The sequence below is a fragment of the Bufo bufo genome, chromosome 4, assembly GCF_905171765.1.
Source record: "Bufo bufo chromosome 4, aBufBuf1.1, whole genome shotgun sequence".
Classification (NCBI taxonomy): domain Eukaryota; kingdom Metazoa; phylum Chordata; class Amphibia; order Anura; family Bufonidae; genus Bufo; species Bufo bufo.
The window spans coordinates 608762007-608768006 of NC_053392.1; positions in this window are offsets into that span (position 1 = coordinate 608762007).

Here is a 6000-nt window from a genome sequence, read left to right on the forward strand (position 1 = left end):
TCAGATGAATTGCATAGTCCTTCTTTGCCATGAAAATTGACTTAATCCCAAAAAAACTTTCCACTGCATTTCATTGCTGTCATTAAAGGACCTGCTGAGATCATTTCAGTAATCGTCTTGTTAACTCAGGTGAGAATGTTGACGAGCACAAGGCTGGAGATCATTATGTCAGGCTGATTGGGTTAAAATGGCAGACTTGACATTTTAAAAGGAGGGTGATGCTTGAAATCATTGTTCTTCCATTGTTAACCATGGTGACCTGCAAAGAAACGCGTGCAGCCATCATTGCGTTGCATAAAAATGGCTTCACAGGCAAGGATATTGTGGCTACTAAAATTGCACCTCAATCAACAATTTATAGGATCATCAAGAACTTCAAGGAAAGAGGTTCAATTCTTGTTAAGAAGGCTTCAGGGCATCCAAGAAAGTCCAGCAAGCGCCAAGATCGTCTCCTAAAGAGGATTCAGCTGCGGGATCGGAGTGCCACCAGTGCAGAGCTTGCTCAGGAATGGCAGCAGGCAGGTGTGAGCGCATCTGAACACACAGTGAGGCGAAGACTTTTGGAAGATGGCCTGGTGTCAAGAAGGGCAGCAAAGAAGCCACTTCTCTCCAAAAAAAACATCAGGGACAGATTGATCTTCTGCAGAAAGTATGGTGAATGGACTGCTGAGGACTGGGGCAAAGTCATATTCTCCGATGAAGCTTCTTTCCGATTGTTTGGGGCATCTGGAAAAAGGCTTGTCCGGAGAAGAAAAGGTGAGCGCTACCATCAGTCCTGTGTCATGCCAACAGTAAAGCATCCTGAGACCATTCATGTGTGGGGTTGCTTCTCATCCAAGGGAGTGGGCTCACTCACAATTTTGCCCAAAAACACAGCCATGAATAAAGAATGGTACCAAAACACCGTCCAACAACAACTTCTTCCAACAATCCAACAACAGTTTGGTGAAGAACAATGCATTTTCCAGCATGATGGAGCACCGTGCCATAAGGCAAAAGTGATAACTAAGTGGCTCGGGGACCAAAACATTGACATTTTGGGTCCATGGCCTGGAAACTCCCCAGATCTTAATCCCATTGAGAACTTGTGGTCAATCCTGAAGAGGCGGGTGGACAAACAAAAACCCACTAATTCTGACAAACTCCAAGAAGTGATTATGAAAGAATGGGTTTCTATCAGTCAGGAATTGGCCCAGAAGTTGATTGAGAACATGTCCAGTCGATTTGCAGAGGTCCTGAAAAAGAAGGGCCAACACTGCAAATACTGACTCTTTGCATAAATGTCATGTAATTGTCGATAAAAACCTTTGAAACGTATGAAGTGCGTGTAATTATATTTCACTACATCACAGAAACAACTGAAACAAAGATCTAAAAGCAGTTTAGCAGCAAACTTTGTGAAAACTAATATTTGTGTCATTCTCAAAACTTTTGGCCACGACTGTACATTCATTATCACTAGCAACCCATATTTTTTTCACACTTTCATGTTTATCTTTTAAAGAGATGAATTCCAGGAAATCATTGAATAAGCGGATTTTAGCGGCAGATACATCAAGGCTTTCAGACATTAACACATCATTCGTCTCCAAACCGCCATCAATAATAGTTGTCTCACTCTCCTGTGAATGTGCCATGACGGTTGGAGTTGGAGTCGGTACAGATGACCCAATGTATTTTTTCTTATGAGTTGTATTCTTGTGCTCCGGTGAGGATTTCTTGTTTGTGTCCTTGTTGATAGATGTATGAGCGGGCGAAAAAAATCACCGATCTTTCCTTCTCTTTTTTACAGGTCCTGCTGAAGAAATACTGTCACTGCGCATGCGCGCGCCAGTGACATGGATCAGGTAGCATCGGTGCACGCGCACGGGGCTGCGCAGCAATTTAAATAATCGATGTAAGAGCCGGATCTTGGGGAGAAAGAGGTAGGTCTAAGCATTTGCGAAGCCATTCCTCGCCCCCTTTAGATTCAGACTCTAGAATAAGTTCCTTTAGAAGGTCTTCCTTGTCGATCGATGTGGCAGGTCTTGACAGCTTGTTCTCCAGCGCCGTGAATGCGCTAATACCGTTATTTTCTTTCTTTTATAGGTGAAGACAGCTGAAGTCCGTTAGACTGCCATCCAATGAAGATCAGGGCCCTGACATCTGACCAAGAAGACCGTTGATCCCCGAAGACGACACCTATCACCCGGTAAATAACTTTATTTAACCACACTTTATTTCCACCACAGTTTATACCATGAAAGGAACCAGGCCACCATGTGTTCCCTTCATTGTATAACACAATGATATAGGGCCCACTCAGGAAAGTTCTCCAGTATCTCCACACACTTTCAATACAGCACATACGCCTGTCTTTTTCTTGCCAAGATGGCTGCTGCTCTCTGTCTTGTCACAGCCTGCTTCTCTTCTCACACACTGCAAAACAGGCAGGCTGACATCATCATTGGAGGCATATCACTCCAGCATCATATTACAATAGCTGCTGTCTTAAAGGACCAGAAGCACAGAAACACATATACATTTAACTTTACCACAGTTTACACAGACTAAAGAAACTTGGGACATCATTGGGCTGTTTCTTACTTACTGTATTCCCCCCCCCCCCCCCCCCCCCCACTTTTAGATTGGCAGGCGTTCAATTTCCGATAGTCTATGAAAAACGGGATGGACACATCTTTTTTTCTTACTAACACCACCGGAGCTGCCCAAGGACTTTGGCTTTCTCGGATGACCCCACCCTGAAGCATCTTAGTCAACAGTTCCTTCACTTCCTTAAACAACTGTGGAGGAATTTGTCAGTAGCGCTCTCTAATTGGATGGGTTTCTCCTGTGGGAATCTCATGGTAGATCCCTGTCGTACATCCAAAATCTTCATCATGATGCGCGAAGGTTGTTCGGTTCTCCCACAACAGTTCATCTACCTTCTGGAACTGTTCCAGGGAACACGAACAAGTCTCCATCTTCATCTGTTCTCGAATTGCACACCCATTCCATTCAGAAGTGGGGCCCTCATCTTCTCCCATGGACACGGTTATTGTCCAATCATCCCATTCAGCCGGCTTCAGCTGCATCAGAGTTACTTTCCTTACTTCCTCCGGAGTCACATAGATGTTAACCAGCAACCTTCCTGGGGTCAGGTCTACATTCTGGTCCTGGGTGTTCACACATCGGAGTGGTACTCTCCAATTGTGAACTACTGCCAAGGAACAGGCTACTAGTGGATCAACACCCCCTTCATCTGCCTGCAGTGGTTCTACCAACACAGCTATGCCTTCTAGTTTCCGACAGGTGCCTACAGGCATGGACACTATCATCTCCTGACTGGGTGGCAATGTAACTTTTGTATGCAAAGGGACTGAAATTCGAGCCAGAGGACGCTGTGCATCTGAACTTTTCTATAAGCCACATGTCCGGATCAGCCGCTGGAATGCTGTTTGAGCAGGCCGATGGGTGGTGGTTTCTTTCCAATAACCGTGACCTTTCTTTTCAAAGAGAATCTGATCCAATTCTTTTAACATATTCATCCCCAAAATGACAGGGGCCTTTACTTCATGTGACTCCCATACCACCACAATGCCTTTCTTCCTTAGATCTTGACCACATAACCGGACATTCATCCAGGCCACTTCCACCACCGGGACTTGTAGCTGGTTAGCTACGATCACTCGTACGAATGTATGGGGATTATATTCTACATGTTGCTGGAAGTACCGTTCTTAACAGTCTCTACTTAGGGTCGTTACTTGGGAACCCATGTCAATCATCCCAATAAGGCCTCATGCACACGAACGTTGTTTTGGTCCACATCCGAGCCGCAGTTTTTGTGGGCTTGGATGCGGACCCATTCACTTCAATGTGGCCGCAAAAGATGCGGACAGCACTCAGTGTGCTGTCCGCACCAGTTGCTCCGTTCCGTGGTCCGCAAAAAAAAATATAGCATGTCCTATTCTTGTCCGGGCTTTGCGGACAAGAATAGGCAGTTATATTAATGGCTGTCCGTGCCGTTCCGCAAATTGCACACAACGGTCGTGTGCATGTAGCCTTACTGTGAGAATTTCTTTAATCGTCCCTTTTTCTACTGTTTCTGGGCCAGAGCTAGCCCCCTGCGACAAAATGACACCAACTGCGGTCTGAGGCTTCAGGACCATACTATTGGCACGTGAGATGGCCTCTACATGTACGTCATGAAATTTAGCATCAGTCTCTCGTCGTATAAAGTCCTGCATAGTAACAGTCAAAATGCCATCACGGATCCCCAGGACAAACTGGTCACGGAGAGTCCGATCAGGGTTACAGAAGGCCGGCAACCCCCTCTCCTTCTCTTGAATATCTAGGAGCAGTTCTTGTACAGTATTCGCATATTGGGGGAGAATTTCATTCTCCTGCTGTACTCTCTGGAAGAACTGAGCCTGCAGGGACCCAGCAATGCGTGTTCTCCATATATGGTTTCTATATATTGGACCACTTGCTGAAATGTCTGTCTTAGTTTGAATGGCCGCAATATCACCGTAGTTTTAGCATCCCCTTGTAATGTCAATATGGCTAGCTCTACTAGTACTTCTGGTGCGGTCTGGTACATTCGCTGTACCATTCGTATCTGTTCCACCCACACACTCACAGACATATTATTGCCATCAAATTTAGCTAACTGACTCATTAAAGCCCCTGCCGGAATTCCTCCTCCAGCACCATCCCCCTTAACGGGTGCGTCGCCGTCTATTCTGATAAGCAGATCCTGACGACTACGGCAATTTGTGAACCGAGAGCAAGTTAATAAAGGCAAGTTAAAGGGGAAAGAACAGGGAGAAGGACAAGCAAAATACATAGAAGGGTGGGAACCAGTTTCAGTCGCAGTCTAGCTTACACCCTGCTGGACGTGCCCAGACGAAGCCAAGCCAGCCAGAGCACCTTCAGCTCTGCTGGATATGGAGGCCACAGCTTAGAGCCTCAGCAGCCAGGAGGATAGTTCCCTTGCCTAATTAAGAGACAGACTACAAAGAGAGAAGTTGCAGCGCAAAGAAGAAGCTAAATTATACAGCAAGCCTGTCAGCACAGCAGAGCTAGAGAGCAACAGATTTTGTAGAGTTGAGTTTGCCTGCCAGAGTTTTAATGCCAAAGCCTGCTGGGACCAAGACAGAGTTTGAAGATTGTTTCTGATGAAAGTTTAGCAAAGTAAAGCTGCTATTCAACTTCATCACAAGGTCTGAACTCAACTATTCCCCCCTATTTGTCTGCTTCAGAGTCAACGCCTGAGGTCCAACCATATCCAGGTACACACACATACAACATAAAGGGACATTTTAGGCCACCCTATACAACTCGGCCATTCCTACACCTGGGTACCCAATTCTCCTAATAGTTGCACTGCTACTTGTGCCGACTACAGCAACATTTTTGCCACTGCCGCAGTACGTGGTATGTTATTTTATTAATTTTTAAGTGTTTTTTCTCTTCAGGAACGTGTGAATTGCATTTATTCAGCGGTTTCTTTTTCTCTGTAGAAAAGATGATGGAATAGAAAAGTGCCTGAAAAAAACAGCAATAAACACCACTTCTAATTTTTTTTTTTAAAAATGTTTTTTTTCCTGCAAAATGCCTGTTTGTCAAGCATTTAATATTTCCTATAGACTTCCATGCCACATGGAGCTGGTGTTTTTTTTTTTATATAAAAAGGTGGCCATGAAAACTACCAACAAAAAAAAAGGCAAAAAAAAACCCACAAAGAAAACTGTGACACACTTAGATGTTTTTTTCCTGACATATGTTTTTTAGTGTTGATTGTTCACCCATGAGGTTTGTTTTTAGGGTCAATAACTTTTTTTTTTCAAATTGTAGCATGCTCTGGAGTTTTTCTCCCATAGACCTGCATTTTTTTTTTTTTTCTATTTTTTTGCTTCAAAAGAACAGACAGTCGTGCAACTGAATATTAAAAAAAGGACTTGCAACATTTTTTCACCTAAAAAAGTTGCAAAGCCATTAGAAAATGTGGGGCACATT